We start from the raw sequence: 16,908 nt of genomic DNA, 5'->3' as shown, positions 1-16,908 counted from the left end.
ATTTTATCTATACTTCTTACACATTACTAGAATTTTAAATATCCTGAAAATACGTGTTTGTCATTAGTTTCGAAATCGCAGATATAATACATATCGTTGAAAAGAGAGAATCACAGTATCAAAAATTTCGTTCAAGGACAAGTATTGGAAGATTAATCGACTTGAAATAGCTCGAATAGACGTATAATAGGAAAGCCAAAATTTTATCGTAATGTTATTGTGATAAGACTTTTATCGTTTCTAAGAAATTTAACAAGGAAGTTAGTAGATAAGGTCTGAAATATCTCGTACGCGATAATTATTTCCAAAGCAATTCGAGACCATACAAGGTTTATGAATGAAACAATTTACACCTTCATGAAAAGTGCCCATTAGAAACAACGAACATCAATATATTTTATAGCATAAAGTATTTTTTTATGAACTTTTATAGTAAAGATGAACTAACGAAGCAGAGTGGCGCAGTGGGAGCGTGCTGGGCCCATAACCCAGAGGTCCGTGGATCGAAACCACGCTCTGCTACGTTGTTTTCTCTTTTTTAAATATCGCAAAGAAAGGCACGAAAACAAAACGACAAACTCTAGACCTGAGGCTAAACATGAAGCTTCAAATCACTACATTTTGTTCAATTCCAACGAAAATTTCTAGTAAAATTTCAAACGTAAAAGAACTGTAAAGAAAAGACGGTGAACTTCTAAGTTTTCTATATCTACTAAAAGTTATATATACTTCTAAACAATAAATGTATAAACCGTTTAGTTATCATATTGGGACTTTTCCGCATTGTAGCTGATTAAGAATAAAGGCTATTAAGATGTCATTTGCACAAAATAGAAGAAACAGAATATAAAGATTCAAATTTAGAAATATCTGATGGTGAAAATAGTGATAAACAACGAAAGTAGAGAGTGCGTTAAACTAATTCACTTTCAACAGACTAAGTTGGGGAATTTGTGAATTCCGTTACTTCTCTTTGTAAGATTTTCTGAGTAGCACGCAGAGGACTTAATATAAAAAAATTATAAACAATAGAAATTCACTTGTAAATGTAGTATAGAATGAAAGCTGATTTATATTAAACGGTATTCGTCTGCATGATATGGCAATTTCTATAAAATTAACGTATCTTTAAAAGTAAATAAAACGAAAACCCAAATCGTATAGAGAAAGAATCGCCACACTTCTCCAAATACGACATTATCATCATTTACAAAAAAATAAATTATTTGTCCCAATGTTTTCGAATTTATTAGGAAGTTTGAAAGTCTCATTATTTAGAACGTCTCCAGTCACATACTTAGAAGTTACTGTTGAAAGTTTAAATAAAACTTCACAAATATCGAATAATGTTGATAGAGTAATTAAAACCTTAATAATAATACACTACGTTACATTTTTTTCCTTTTTCTTTTTCCTGAGCAGAAAGTGTTATTCCCAAAAAGCTTATGTCTAAAGTAAACGGAAAAGACCTATTTTTCTCTTCAAACATTGTTTTTTGTGACTTGGTCGCTTGTAAAGAAAACATTATGGAAGATTACGTTTGGGGCTGATACTTGAAAGTGATTTGCATTAGAGTCGCAAATCTCGAAAAACTATTCTATTCTAAACATTTTTATATAAATTTAGTGTAAATACATATAAATCTTGGTTCATATGTTGTATTATTCACACATTATGTAAATGAAAATGTGTAGCTCTGCCCGTTTTTACATATAAAATAGGTTAATTTCTGAATTTCCTTAACCAATTAACGAAAGCAAAGTTTGAAGAAGAAAATGGCGATTTTCTTTACTTTTACAATATAAGCAATTGAGAAATGACACCACTCAGGAACAAAATTTGTTTTACGTAGTGTTATATACCTTTCATGTGACAAATGTCTACAAATACATTAAGTTTACTAAAACGGATTATCAAACACGACTTTGTCACTAACCTGTTAAACTTTCCATTTCATCCATTAGAAAAACAACACAAGTACTTGAAATTATTCACGATCGGTTAAAATATATGTTTCTAACTTTACCGAGAATCTTAAGTCCTTTTCTTTTAGACACGTTCAACGTTTCCAAATGACATTTTGTTAGTGTCCAGAAAGTACAAACTTCGATTTTTCTTTATTGGGGACAATAACATCGTCGAATTGTTTCAAAGAGGGAAACGACACGTTAAAAAACTTACTATGTGAATAGTGTGTCGTGCGTATTTATTTTCATTCTCACGTAACTCACGAAGTGATAGTTTCGTTAATTGGTTGTGAACCAATCTGAACAAAAAGTAGGTACGTTTTAGTCACAAAGCGTAAGGAATAGAGCAACGTTTGATTATGTGAGAAATCGTAAATAAACTTCCCATAGGTTTTCACATTTGTCTTTTGTGTCATTCTGTCTAACAACAGCTGTTATTAAACGAGTAAGAATAGAAAACACTGAATAACGAGAAAGGAAAACACATATGTGCTGACACGATTCCTAGTTTTATTTTAATTCGTTCTATATCCTCATGAAATAAGAATCGTTAGTGATGTCGTTCGCTACACATAAACTGTTTTTCAAAATAAAATTTAGAAAATATCTAAAACGCTATCAGAAAAAGTTTAAAAAACCGTAAACTTGATGTTCTTTATTTATGTTTCCTCTGTCGTTATTTTCGTTATTTAGTTAAATTTTGTATTATATGAAGACCTAATCATCATTCTTTGCTTTTGTTGTAAACATTTAACCGACGATATCTCAATGCTTTCAGCAAAGCGTTACTTTTCATAAACTTTGTAGTTGGCGGAACTCTTGACATGTATTACAAAAACATATCCATACAAAATTTTATCTATACTTCTTACACATTACTAGAATTTTAAATATCCTGAAAATACGTGTTTGTCATTAGTTTCGAAATCGCAGATATAATACATATCGTTGAAAAGAGAGAATCACAGTATCAAAAATTTCGTTCAAGGACAAGTATTGGAAGATTAATCGACTTGAAATAGCTCGAATAGACGTATAATAGGAAAGCCAAAATTTTATCGTAATGTTATTGTGATAAGACTTTTATCGTTTCTAAGAAATTTAACAAGGAAGTTAGTAGATAAGGTCTGAAATATCTCGTACGCGATAATTATTTCCAAAGCAATTCGAGACCATACAAGGTTTATGAATGAAACAATTTACACCTTCATGAAAAGTGCCCATTAGAAACAACGAACATCAATATATTTTATAGCATAAAGTATTTTTTTATGAACTTTTATAGTAAAGATGAACTAACGAAGCAGAGTGGCGCAGTGGGAGCGTGCTGGGCCCATAACCCAGAGGTCCGTGGATCGAAACCACGCTCTGCTACGTTGTTTTCTCTTTTTTAAATATCGCAAAGAAAGGCACGAAAACAAAACGACAAACTCTAGACCTGAGGCTAAACATGAAGCTTCAAATCACTACATTTTGTTCAATTCCAACGAAAATTTCTAGTAAAATTTCAAACGTAAAAGAACTGTAAAGAAAAGACGGTGAACTTCTAAGTTTTCTATATCTACTAAAAGTTATATATACTTCTAAACAATAAATGTATAAACCGTTTAGTTATCATATTGGGACTTTTCCGCATTGTAGCTGATTAAGAATAAAGGCTATTAAGATGTCATTTGCACAAAATAGAAGAAACAGAATATAAAGATTCAAATTTAGAAATATCTGATGGTGAAAATAGTGATAAACAACGAAAGTAGAGAGTGCGTTAAACTAATTCACTTTCAACAGACTAAGTTGGGGAATTTGTGAATTCCGTTACTTCTCTTTGTAAGATTTTCTGAGTAGCACGCAGAGGACTTAATATAAAAAAAATTATAAACAATAGAAATTCACTTGTAAATGTAGTATAGAATGAAAGCTGATTTATATTAAACGGTATTCGTCTGCATGATATGGCAATTTCTATAAAATTAACGTATCTTTAAAAGTAAATAAAAACGAAAACCCAAATCGTATAGAGAAAGAATCGCCACACTTCTCCAAATACGACATTATCATCATTTACAAAAAAATAAATTATTTGTCCCAATGTTTTCGAATTTATTAGGAAGTTTGAAAGTCTCATTATTTAGAACGTCTCCAGTCACATACTTAGAAGTTACTGTTGAAAGTTTAAATAAAACTTCACAAATATCGAATAATGTTGATAGAGTAATTAAAACCTTAATAATAATACACTACGTTACATTTTTTTCCTTTTTCTTTTTCCTGAGCAGAAAGTGTTATTCCCAAAAAGCTTATGTCTAAAGTAAACGGAAAAGACCTATTTTTCTCTTCAAACATTGTTTTTTGTGACTTGGTCGCTTGTAAAGAAAACATTATGGAAGATTACGTTTGGGGGCTGATACTTGAAAGTGATTTGCATTAGAGTCGCAAATCTCGAAAAACTATTCTATTCTAAACATTTTTATATAAATTTAGTGTAAATACATATAAATCTTGGTTCATATGTTGTATTATTCACACATTATGTAAATGAAAATGTGTAGCTCTGCCCGTTTTTACATATAAAATAGGTTAATTTCTGAATTTCCTTAACCAATTAACGAAAGCAAAGTTTGAAGAAGAAAATGGCGATTTTCTTTACTTTTACAATATAAGCAATTGAGAAATGACACCACTCAGGAACAAAATTTGTTTTACGTAGTGTTATATACCTTTCATGTGACAAATGTCTACAAATACATTAAGTTTACTAAAACGGATTATCAAACACGACTTTGTCACTAACCTGTTAAACTTTCCATTTCATCCATTAGAAAAACAACACAAGTACTTGAAATTATTCACGATCGGTTAAAATATATGTTTCTAACTTTACCGAGAATCTTAAGTCTTTTTCTTTTAGACACGTTCAACGTTTCCAAATGACATTTTGTTAGTGTCCAGAAAGTACAAACTTCGATTTTTCTTTATTGGGGACAATAACATCGTCGAATTGTTTCAAAGAGGGAAACGACACGTTAAAAAACTTACTATGTGAATAGTGTGTCGTGCGTATTTATTTTCATTCTCACGTAACTCACGAAGTGATAGTTTCGTTAATTGGTTGTGAACCAATCTGAACAAAAGTAGGTACGTTTTAGTCACAAAGCGTAAGGAATAGAGCAACGTTTGATTATGTGAGAAATCGTAAATAAACTTCCCATAGGTTTTCACATTTGTCTTTTGTGTCATTCTGTCTAACAACAGCTGTTATTAAACGAGTAAGAATAGAAAACACTGAATAACGAGAAAGGAAAACACATATGTGCTGACACGATTCCTAGTTTTATTTTAATTCGTTCTATATCCTCATGAAATAAGAATCGTTAGTGATGTCGTTCGCTACACATAAACTGTTTTTCAAAATAAAATTTAGAAAATATCTAAAACGCTATCAGAAAAAGTTTAAAAACCGTAAACTTGATGTTCTTTATTTATGTTTCCTCTGTCGTTATTTTCGTTATTTAGTTAAATTTTGTATTATATGAAGACCTAATCATCATTCTTTGCTTTTGTTGTAAACATTTAACCGACGATATCTCAATGCTTTCAGCAAAGCGTTACTTTTCATAAACTTTGTAGTTGGCGGAACTCTTGACATGTATTACAAAAACATATCCATACAAAATTTTATCTATACTTCTTACACATTACTAGAATTTTAAATATCCTGAAAATACGTGTTTGTCATTAGTTTCGAAATCGCAGATATAATACATATCGTTGAAAAGAGAGAATCACAGTATCAAAAATTTCGTTCAAGGACAAGTATTGGAAGATTAATCGACTTGAAATAGCTCGAATAGACGTATAATAGGAAAGCCAAAATTTTATCGTAATGTTATTGTGATAAGACTTTTATCGTTTCTAAGAAATTTAACAAGGAAGTTAGTAGATAAGGTCTGAAATATCTCGTACGCGATAATTATTTCCAAAGCAATTCGAGACCATACAAGGTTTATGAATGAAACAATTTACACCTTCATGAAAAGTGCCCATTAGAAACAACGAACATCAATATATTTTATAGCATAAAGTATTTTTTTATGAACTTTTATAGTAAAGATGAACTAACGAAGCAGAGTGGCGCAGTGGGAGCGTGCTGGGCCCATAACCCAGAGGTCCGTGGATCGAAACCACGCTCTGCTACGTTGTTTTCTCTTTTTTAAATATCGCAAAGAAAGGCACGAAAACAAAACGACAAACTCTAGACCTGAGGCTAAACATGAAGCTTCAAATCACTACATTTTGTTCAATTCCAACGAAAATTTCTAGTAAAATTTCAAACGTAAAAGAACTGTAAAGAAAAGACGGTGAACTTCTAAGTTTTCTATATCTACTAAAAGTTATATATACTTCTAAACAATAAATGTATAAACCGTTTAGTTATCATATTGGGACTTTTCCGCATTGTAGCTGATTAAGAATAAAGGCTATTAAGATGTCATTTGCACAAAATAGAAGAAACAGAATATAAAGATTCAAATTTAGAAATATCTGATGGTGAAAATAGTGATAAACAACGAAAGTAGAGAGTGCGTTAAACTAATTCACTTTCAACAGACTAAGTTGGGGAATTTGTGAATTCCGTTACTTCTCTTTGTAAGATTTTCTGAGTAGCACGCAGAGGACTTAATATAAAAAAATTATAAACAATAGAAATTCACTTGTAAATGTAGTATAGAATGAAAGCTGATTTATATTAAACGGTATTCGTCTGCATGATATGGCAATTTCTATAAAATTAACGTATCTTTAAAAGTAAATAAAACGAAAACCCAAATCGTATAGAGAAAGAATCGCCACACTTCTCCAAATACGACATTATCATCATTTACAAAAAAATAAATTATTTGTCCCAATGTTTTCGAATTTATTAGGAAGTTTGAAAGTCTCATTATTTAGAACGTCTCCAGTCACATACTTAGAAGTTACTGTTGAAAGTTTAAATAAAACTTCACAAATATCGAATAATGTTGATAGAGTAATTAAAACCTTAATAATAATACACTACGTTACATTTTTTTCCTTTTTCTTTTTCCTGAGCAGAAAGTGTTATTCCCAAAAAGCTTATGTCTAAAGTAAACGGAAAAGACCTATTTTTCTCTTCAAACATTGTTTTTTGTGACTTGGTCGCTTGTAAAGAAAACATTATGGAAGATTACGTTTGGGGGCTGATACTTGAAAGTGATTTGCATTAGAGTCGCAAATCTCGAAAAACTATTCTATTCTAAACATTTTATATAAATTTAGTGTAAATACATATAAATCTTGGTTCATATGTTGTATTATTCACACATTATGTAAATGAAAATGTGTAGCTCTGCCCGTTTTTACATATAAAATAGGTTAATTTCTGAATTTCCTTAACCAATTAACGAAAGCAAAGTTTGAAGAAGAAAATGGCGATTTTCTTTACTTTTACAATATAAGCAATTGAGAAATGACACCACTCAGGAACAAAATTTGTTTTACGTAGTGTTATATACCTTTCATGTGACAAATGTCTACAAATACATTAAGTTTACTAAAACGGATTATCAAACACGACTTTGTCACTAACCTGTTAAACTTTCCATTTCATCCATTAGAAAAACAACACAAGTACTTGAAATTATTCACGATCGGTTAAAATATATGTTTCTAACTTTACCGAGAATCTTAAGTCTTTTCTTTTAGACACGTTCAACGTTTCCAAATGACATTTTGTTAGTGTCCAGAAAGTACAAACTTCGATTTTTCTTTATTGGGGACAATAACATCGTCGAATTGTTTCAAAGAGGGAAACGACACGTTAAAAAACTTACTATGTGAATAGTGTGTCGTGCGTATTTATTTTCATTCTCACGTAACTCACGAAGTGATAGTTTCGTTAATTGGTTGTGAACCAATCTGAACAAAAAAGTAGGTACGTTTTAGTCACAAAGCGTAAGGAATAGAGCAACGTTTGATTATGTGAGAAATCGTAAATAAACTTCCCATAGGTTTTCACATTTGTCTTTTGTGTCATTCTGTCTAACAACAGCTGTTATTAAACGAGTAAGAATAGAAAACACTGAATAACGAGAAAGGAAAACACATATGTGCTGACACGATTCCTAGTTTTATTTTAATTCGTTCTATATCCTCATGAAATAAGAATCGTTAGTGATGTCGTTCGCTACACATAAACTGTTTTTCAAAATAAAATTTAGAAAATATCTAAAACGCTATCAGAAAAAGTTTAAAAACCGTAAACTTGATGTTCTTTATTTATGTTTCCTCTGTCGTTATTTTCGTTATTTAGTTAAATTTTGTATTATATGAAGACCTAATCATCATTCTTTGCTTTTGTTGTAAACATTTAACCGACGATATCTCAATGCTTTCAGCAAAGCGTTACTTTTCATAAACTTTGTAGTTGGCGGAACTCTTGACATGTATTACAAAACATATCCATACAAAATTTTATCTATACTTCTTACACATTACTAGAATTTTAAATATCCTGAAAATACGTGTTTGTCATTAGTTTCGAAATCGCAGATATAATACATATCGTTGAAAAGAGAGAATCACAGTATCAAAAATTTCGTTCAAGGACAAGTATTGGAAGATTAATCGACTTGAAATAGCTCGAATAGACGTATAATAGGAAAGCCAAAATTTTATCGTAATGTTATTGTGATAAGACTTTTATCGTTTCTAAGAAATTTAACAAGGAAGTTAGTAGATAAGGTCTGAAATATCTCGTACGCGATAATTATTTCCAAAGCAATTCGAGACCATACAAGGTTTATGAATGAAACAATTTACACCTTCATGAAAAGTGCCCATTAGAAACAACGAACATCAATATATTTTATAGCATAAAGTATTTTTTTATGAACTTTTATAGTAAAGATGAACTAACGAAGCAGAGTGGCGCAGTGGGAGCGTGCTGGGCCCATAACCCAGAGGTCCGTGGATCGAAACCACGCTCTGCTACGTTGTTTTCTCTTTTTTAAATATCGCAAAGAAAGGCACGAAAACAAAACGACAAACTCTAGACCTGAGGCTAAACATGAAGCTTCAAATCACTACATTTTGTTCAATTCCAACGAAAATTTCTAGTAAAATTTCAAACGTAAAAGAACTGTAAAGAAAAGACGGTGAACTTCTAAGTTTTCTATATCTACTAAAAGTTATATATACTTCTAAACAATAAATGTATAAACCGTTTAGTTATCATATTGGGACTTTTCCGCATTGTAGCTGATTAAGAATAAAGGCTATTAAGATGTCATTTGCACAAAATAGAAGAAACAGAATATAAAGATTCAAATTTAGAAATATCTGATGGTGAAAATAGTGATAAACAACGAAAGTAGAGAGTGCGTTAAACTAATTCACTTTCAACAGACTAAGTTGGGGAATTTGTGAATTCCGTTACTTCTCTTTGTAAGATTTTCTGAGTAGCACGCAGAGGACTTAATATAAAAAAAATTATAAACAATAGAAATTCACTTGTAAATGTAGTATAGAATGAAAGCTGATTTATATTAAACGGTATTCGTCTGCATGATATGGCAATTTCTATAAAATTAACGTATCTTTAAAAGTAAATAAAACGAAAACCCAAATCGTATAGAGAAAGAATCGCCACACTTCTCCAAATACGACATTATCATCATTTACAAAAAAATAAATTATTTGTCCCAATGTTTTCGAATTTATTAGGAAGTTTGAAAGTCTCATTATTTAGAACGTCTCCAGTCACATACTTAGAAGTTACTGTTGAAAGTTTAAATAAAACTTCACAAATATCGAATAATGTTGATAGAGTAATTAAAACCTTAATAATAATACACTACGTTACATTTTTTCCTTTTTTCTTTTCCTGAGCAGAAAGTGTTATTCCCAAAAGCTTATGTCTAAAGTAAACGGAAAAGACCTATTTTTCTCTTCAAACATTGTTTTTTGTGACTTGGTCGCTTGTAAAGAAAACATTATGGAAGATTACGTTTGGGGCTGATACTTGAAAGTGATTTGCATTAGAGTCGCAAATCTCGAAAAACTATTCTATTCTAAACATTTTATATAAATTTAGTGTAAATACATATAAATCTTGGTTCATATGTTGTATTATTCACACATTATGTAAATGAAAATGTGTAGCTCTGCCCGTTTTTACATATAAAATAGGTTAATTTCTGAATTTCCTTAACCAATTAACGAAAGCAAAGTTTGAAGAAGAAAATGGCGATTTTCTTTACTTTTACAATATAAGCAATTGAGAAATGACACCACTCAGGAACAAAATTTGTTTTACGTAGTGTTATATACCTTTCATGTGACAAATGTCTACAAATACATTAAGTTTACTAAAACGGATTATCAAACACGACTTTGTCACTAACCTGTTAAACTTTCCATTTCATCCATTAGAAAAACAACACAAGTACTTGAAATTATTCACGATCGGTTAAAATATATGTTTCTAACTTTACCGAGAATCTTAAGTCTTTTCTTTTAGACACGTTCAACGTTTCCAAATGACATTTTGTTAGTGTCCAGAAAGTACAAACTTCGATTTTTCTTTATTGGGGACAATAACATCGTCGAATTGTTTCAAAGAGGGAAACGACACGTTAAAAAACTTACTATGTGAATAGTGTGTCGTGCGTATTTATTTTCATTCTCACGTAACTCACGAAGTGATAGTTTCGTTAATTGGTTGTGAACCAATCTGAACAAAAAAGTAGGTACGTTTTAGTCACAAAGCGTAAGGAATAGAGCAACGTTTGATTATGTGAGAAATCGTAAATAAACTTCCCATAGGTTTTCACATTTGTCTTTTGTGTCATTCTGTCTAACAACAGCTGTTATTAAACGAGTAAGAATAGAAAACACTGAATAACGAGAAAGGAAAACACATATGTGCTGACACGATTCCTAGTTTTATTTTAATTCGTTCTATATCCTCATGAAATAAGAATCGTTAGTGATGTCGTTCGCTACACATAAACTGTTTTTCAAAATAAAATTTAGAAAATATCTAAAACGCTATCAGAAAAAGTTTAAAAACCGTAAACTTGATGTTCTTTATTTATGTTTCCTCTGTCGTTATTTTCGTTATTTAGTTAAATTTTGTATTATATGAAGACCTAATCATCATTCTTTGCTTTTGTTGTAAACATTTAACCGACGATATCTCAATGCTTTCAGCAAAGCGTTACTTTTCATAAACTTTGTAGTTGGCGGAACTCTTGACATGTATTACAAAAACATATCCATACAAAATTTTATCTATACTTCTTACACATTACTAGAATTTTAAATATCCTGAAAATACGTGTTTGTCATTAGTTTCGAAATCGCAGATATAATACATATCGTTGAAAAGAGAGAATCACAGTATCAAAAATTTCGTTCAAGGACAAGTATTGGAAGATTAATCGACTTGAAATAGCTCGAATAGACGTATAATAGGAAAGCCAAAATTTTATCGTAATGTTATTGTGATAAGACTTTTATCGTTTCTAAGAAATTTAACAAGGAAGTTAGTAGATAAGGTCTGAAATATCTCGTACGCGATAATTATTTCCAAAGCAATTCGAGACCATACAAGGTTTATGAATGAAACAATTTACACCTTCATGAAAAGTGCCCATTAGAAACAACGAACATCAATATATTTTATAGCATAAAGTATTTTTTTATGAACTTTTATAGTAAAGATGAACTAACGAAGCAGAGTGGCGCAGTGGGGCGTGCTGGGCCCATAACCCAGAGGTCCGTGGATCGAAACCACGCTCTGCTACGTTGTTTTCTCTTTTTTAAATATCGCAAAGAAAGGCACGAAAACAAAACGACAAACTCTAGACCTGAGGCTAAACATGAAGCTTCAAATCACTACATTTTGTTCAATTCCAACGAAAATTTCTAGTAAAATTTCAAACGTAAAAGAACTGTAAAGAAAAGACGGTGAACTTCTAAGTTTTCTATATCTACTAAAAGTTATATATACTTCTAAACAATAAATGTATAAACCGTTTAGTTATCATATTGGGACTTTTCCGCATTGTAGCTGATTAAGAATAAAGGCTATTAAGATGTCATTTGCACAAAATAGAAGAAACAGAATATAAAGATTCAAATTTAGAAATATCTGATGGTGAAAATAGTGATAAACAACGAAAGTAGAGAGTGCGTTAAACTAATTCACTTTCAACAGACTAAGTTGGGGAATTTGTGAATTCCGTTACTTCTCTTTGTAAGATTTTCTGAGTAGCACGCAGAGGACTTAATATAAAAAAAATTATAAACAATAGAAATTCACTTGTAAATGTAGTATAGAATGAAAGCTGATTTATATTAAACGGTATTCGTCTGCATGATATGGCAATTTCTATAAAATTAACGTATCTTTAAAAGTAAATATAAACGAAAACCCAAATCGTATAGAGAAAGAATCGCCACACTTCTCCAAATACGACATTATCATCATTTACAAAAAAATAAATTATTTGTCCCAATGTTTTCGAATTTAATAGGAAGTTTGAAAGTCTCATTATTTAGAACGTCTCCAGTCACATACTTAGAAGTTACTGTTGAAAGTTTGAATAAAACTTCACAAATATCGAATAATGTTGATAGAGTAATTAAAACCTTAATAATAATACACTACGTAACATTTTTTTCCTTTTTCTTCTTCCTGAGCAGAAAGTGTTATTCCCAAAAAGCTTATGTCTAAAGTAAACGGAAAAGACCTATTTTTCTCTTCAAACATTGTTTTTTGTGACTTGGTCGCTTGTAAAGAAAACATTATGGAAGATTACGTTTGGGGGCTGATACTTGAAAGTGATTTGCATTAGAGTCGCAAATCTCGAAAAACTATTCTATTCTAAACATTTTTATATAAATTTAGTGTAAATACATATAAATCTTGGTTCATATGTTGTATTATTCACACATTATGTAAATGAAAATGTGTAGCTCTGCCCGTTTTTTACATATAAAATAGGTTAATTTCTGAATTTCCTTAACCAATTAACGAAAGCAAAGTTTGAAGAAGAAAATGGCGATTTTCTTTACTTTTACAATATAAGCAATTGAGAAATGACACCACTCAGGAACAAAATTTGTTTTACGTAGTGTTATATACCTTTCATGTGACAAATGTCTACAAATACATTAAGTTTACTAAAACGGATTATCAAACACGACTTTGTCACTAACCTGTTAAACTTTCCATTTCATCCATTAGAAAAACAACACAAGTACTTGAAATTATTCACGATCGGTTAAAATATATGTTTCTAACTTTACCGAGAATCTTAAGTCTTTTCTTTTAGACACGTTCAACGTTTCCAAATGACATTTTGTTAGTGTCCAGAAAGTACAAACTTCGATTTTTCTTTATTGGGGACAATAACATCGTCGAATTGTTTCAAAGAGGGAAACGACACGTTAAAAAACTTACTATGTGAATAGTGTGTCGTGCGTATTTATTTTCATTCTCACGTAACTCACGAAGTGATAGTTTCGTTAATTGGTTGTGAACCAATCTGAACAAAAGTAGGTACGTTTTAGTCACAAAGCGTAAGGAATAGAGCAACGTTTGATTATGTGAGAAATCGTAAATAAACTTCCCATAGGTTTTCACATTTGTCTTTTGTGTCATTCTGTCTAACAACAGCTGTTATTAAACGAGTAAGAATAGAAAACACTGAATAACGAGAAAGGAAAACACATATGTGCTGACACGATTCCTAGTTTTATTTTAATTCGTTCTATATCCTCATGAAATAAGAATCGTTAGTGATGTCGTTCGCTACACATAAACTGTTTTCAAAATAAAATTTAGAAAATATCTAAAACGCTATCAGAAAAGTTTAAAACCGTAAACTTGATGTTCTTTATTTATGTTTCCTCTGTCGTTATTTTCGTTATTTAGTTAAATTTTGTATTATATGAAGACCTAATCATCATTCTTTGCTTTTGTTGTAAACATTTAACCGACGATATCTCAATGCTTTCAGCAAAGCGTTACTTTTCATAAACTTTGTAGTTGGCGGAACTCTTGACATGTATTACAAAACATATCCATACAAAATTTTATCTATACTTCTTACACATTACTAGAATTTTAAATATCCTGAAAATACGTGTTTGTCATTAGTTTCGAAATCGCAGATATAATACATATCGTTGAAAAGAGAGAATCACAGTATCAAAAATTTCGTTCAAGGACAAGTATTGGAAGATTAATCGACTTGAAATAGCTCGAATAGACGTATAATAGGAAAGCCAAAATTTTATCGTAATGTTATTGTGATAAGACTTTTATCGTTTCTAAGAAATTTAACAAGGAAGTTAGTAGATAAGGTCTGAAATATCTCGTACGCGATAATTATTTCCAAAGCAATTCGAGACCATACAAGGTTTATGAATGAAACAATTTACACCTTCATGAAAAGTGCCCATTAGAAACAACGAACATCAATATATTTTATAGCATAAAGTATTTTTTTATGAACTTTTATAGTAAAGATGAACTAACGAAGCAGAGTGGCGCAGTGGGAGCGTGCTGGGCCCATAACCCAGAGGTCCGTGGATCGAAACCACGCTCTGCTACGTTGTTTTCTCTTTTTTAAATATCGCAAAGAAAGGCACGAAAACAAAACGACAAACTCTAGACCTGAGGCTAAACATGAAGCTTCAAATCACTACATTTTGTTCAATTCCAACGAAAATTTCTAGTAAAATTTCAAACGTAAAAGAACTGTAAAGAAAAGACGGTGAACTTCTAAGTTTTCTATATCTACTAAAAGTTATATATACTTCTAAACAATAAATGTATAAACCGTTTAGTTATCATATTGGGACTTTTCCGCATTGTAGCTGATTAAGAATAAAGGCTATTAAGATGTCATTTGCACAAAATAGAAGAAACAGAATATAAAGATTCAAATTTAGAAATATCTGATGGTGAAAATAGTGATAAACAACGAAAGTAGAGAGTGCGTTAAACTAATTCACTTTCAACAGACTAAGTTGGGGAATTTGTGAATTCCGTTACTTCTCTTTGTAAGATTTTCTGAGTAGCACGCAGAGGACTTAATATAAAAAAAATTATAAACAATAGAAATTCACTTGTAAATGTAGTATAGAATGAAAGCTGATTTATATTAAACGGTATTCGTCTGCATGATATGGCAATTTCTATAAAATTAACGTATCTTTAAAAGTAAATAAAACGAAAACCCAAATCGTATAGAGAAAGAATCGCCACACTTCTCCAAATACGACATTATCATCATTTACAAAAAAATAAATTATTTGTCCCAATGTTTTCGAATTTATTAGGAAGTTTGAAAGTCTCATTATTTAGAACGTCTCCAGTCACATACTTAGAAGTTACTGTTGAAAGTTTAAATAAAACTTCACAAATATCGAATAATGTTGATAGAGTAATTAAAACCTTAATAATAATACACTACGTTACATTTTTTTCCTTTTTCTTTTTCCTGAGCAGAAAGTGTTATTCCCAAAAAGCTTATGTCTAAAGTAAACGGAAAAGACCTATTTTTCTCTTCAAACATTGTTTTTTGTGACTTGGTCGCTTGTAAAGAAAACATTATGGAAGATTACGTTTGGGGGCTGATACTTGAAAGTGATTTGCATTAGAGTCGCAAATCTCGAAAAACTATTCTATTCTAAACATTTTATATAAATTTAGTGTAAATACATATAAATCTTGGTTCATATGTTGTATTATTCACACATTATGTAAATGAAAATGTGTAGCTCTGCCCGTTTTTACATATAAAATAGGTTAATTTCTGAATTTCCTTAACCAATTAACGAAAGCAAAGTTTGAAGAAGAAAATGGCGATTTTCTTTACTTTTACAATATAAGCAATTGAGAAATGACACCACTCAGGAACAAAATTTGTTTTACGTAGTGTTATATACCTTTCATGTGACAAATGTCTACAAATACATTAAGTTTACTAAAACGGATTATCAAACACGACTTTGTCACTAACCTGTTAAACTTTCCATTTCATCCATTAGAAAAACAACACAAGTACTTGAAATTATTCACGATCGGTTAAAATATATGTTTCTAACTTTACCGAGAATCTTAAGTCTTTTCTTTTAGACACGTTCAACGTTTCCAAATGACATTTTGTTAGTGTCCAGAAAGTACAAACTTCGATTTTTCTTTATTGGGGACAATAACATCGTCGAATTGTTTCAAAGAGGGAAACGACACGTTAAAAAACTTACTATGTGAATAGTGTGTCGTGCGTATTTATTTTCATTCTCACGTAACTCACGAAGTGATAGTTTCGTTAATTGGTTGTGAACCAATCTGAACAAAAGTAGGTACGTTTTAGTCACAAAGCGTAAGGAATAGAGCAACGTTTGATTATGTGAGAAATCGTAAATAAACTTCCCATAGGTTTTCACATTTGTCTTTTGTGTCATTCTGTCTAACAACAGCTGTTATTAAACGAGTAAGAATAGAAAACACTGAATAACGAGAAAGGAAAACACATATGTGCTGACACGATTCCTAGTTTTATTTTAATTCGTTCTATATCCTCATGAAATAAGAATCGTTAGTGATGTCGTTCGCTACACATAAACTGTTTTTCAAAATAAAATTTAGAAAATATCTAAAACGCTATCAGAAAAAGTTTAAAAAACCGTAAACTTGATGTTCTTTATTTATGTTTCCTCTGTCGTTATTTTCGTTATTTAGTTAAATTTTGTATTATATGAAGACCTAATCATCATTCTTTGCTTTTGTTGTAAACATTTAACCGACGATATCTCAATGCTTTCAGCAAAGCGTTACTTTTCATAAACTTTGTAGTTGGCGGAACTCTTGACATGTATTACAAAAACATATCCATACAAAATT

At 30.6% G+C, this 16,908-nt stretch overlaps 5 non-coding genes across 5 annotated transcripts; all 5 read left to right on the top strand.

The window, feature by feature from the left end:
* The first annotated feature begins 450 nt into the window (after positions 1 to 450).
* On the top strand, positions 451 to 522 carry TRNAM-CAU (transfer RNA methionine (anticodon CAU)). Its single transcript has one exon. It is a non-coding gene; the product is annotated as a tRNA-Met (tRNA).
* Positions 523 to 3,269: 2,747 nt separating this feature from the next.
* TRNAM-CAU (transfer RNA methionine (anticodon CAU)) lies at positions 3,270 to 3,341 on the top strand. The gene has a single exon. It is a non-coding gene; the product is annotated as a tRNA-Met (tRNA).
* Positions 3,342 to 6,089: 2,748 nt separating this feature from the next.
* TRNAM-CAU (transfer RNA methionine (anticodon CAU)) lies at positions 6,090 to 6,161 on the top strand. Its single transcript has one exon. It is a non-coding gene; the product is annotated as a tRNA-Met (tRNA).
* Positions 6,162 to 8,906: 2,745 nt separating this feature from the next.
* Positions 8,907 to 8,978, top strand: TRNAM-CAU (transfer RNA methionine (anticodon CAU)). The gene has a single exon. It is a non-coding gene; the product is annotated as a tRNA-Met (tRNA).
* A 5,559-nt stretch (positions 8,979 to 14,537) lies between these two features.
* Positions 14,538 to 14,609, top strand: TRNAM-CAU (transfer RNA methionine (anticodon CAU)). Its single transcript has one exon. It is a non-coding gene; the product is annotated as a tRNA-Met (tRNA).
* Positions 14,610 to 16,908: the final 2,299 nt, after the last annotated feature.

The sequence above is a fragment of the Tachypleus tridentatus genome, chromosome 13, assembly GCF_004210375.1.
Source record: "Tachypleus tridentatus isolate NWPU-2018 chromosome 13, ASM421037v1, whole genome shotgun sequence".
NCBI classification, from domain to species: domain Eukaryota; kingdom Metazoa; phylum Arthropoda; class Merostomata; order Xiphosura; family Limulidae; genus Tachypleus; species Tachypleus tridentatus.
Note: the sequence above shows the minus strand (reverse complement) of the source record. Positions and strands in the feature narration are given on the sequence as shown.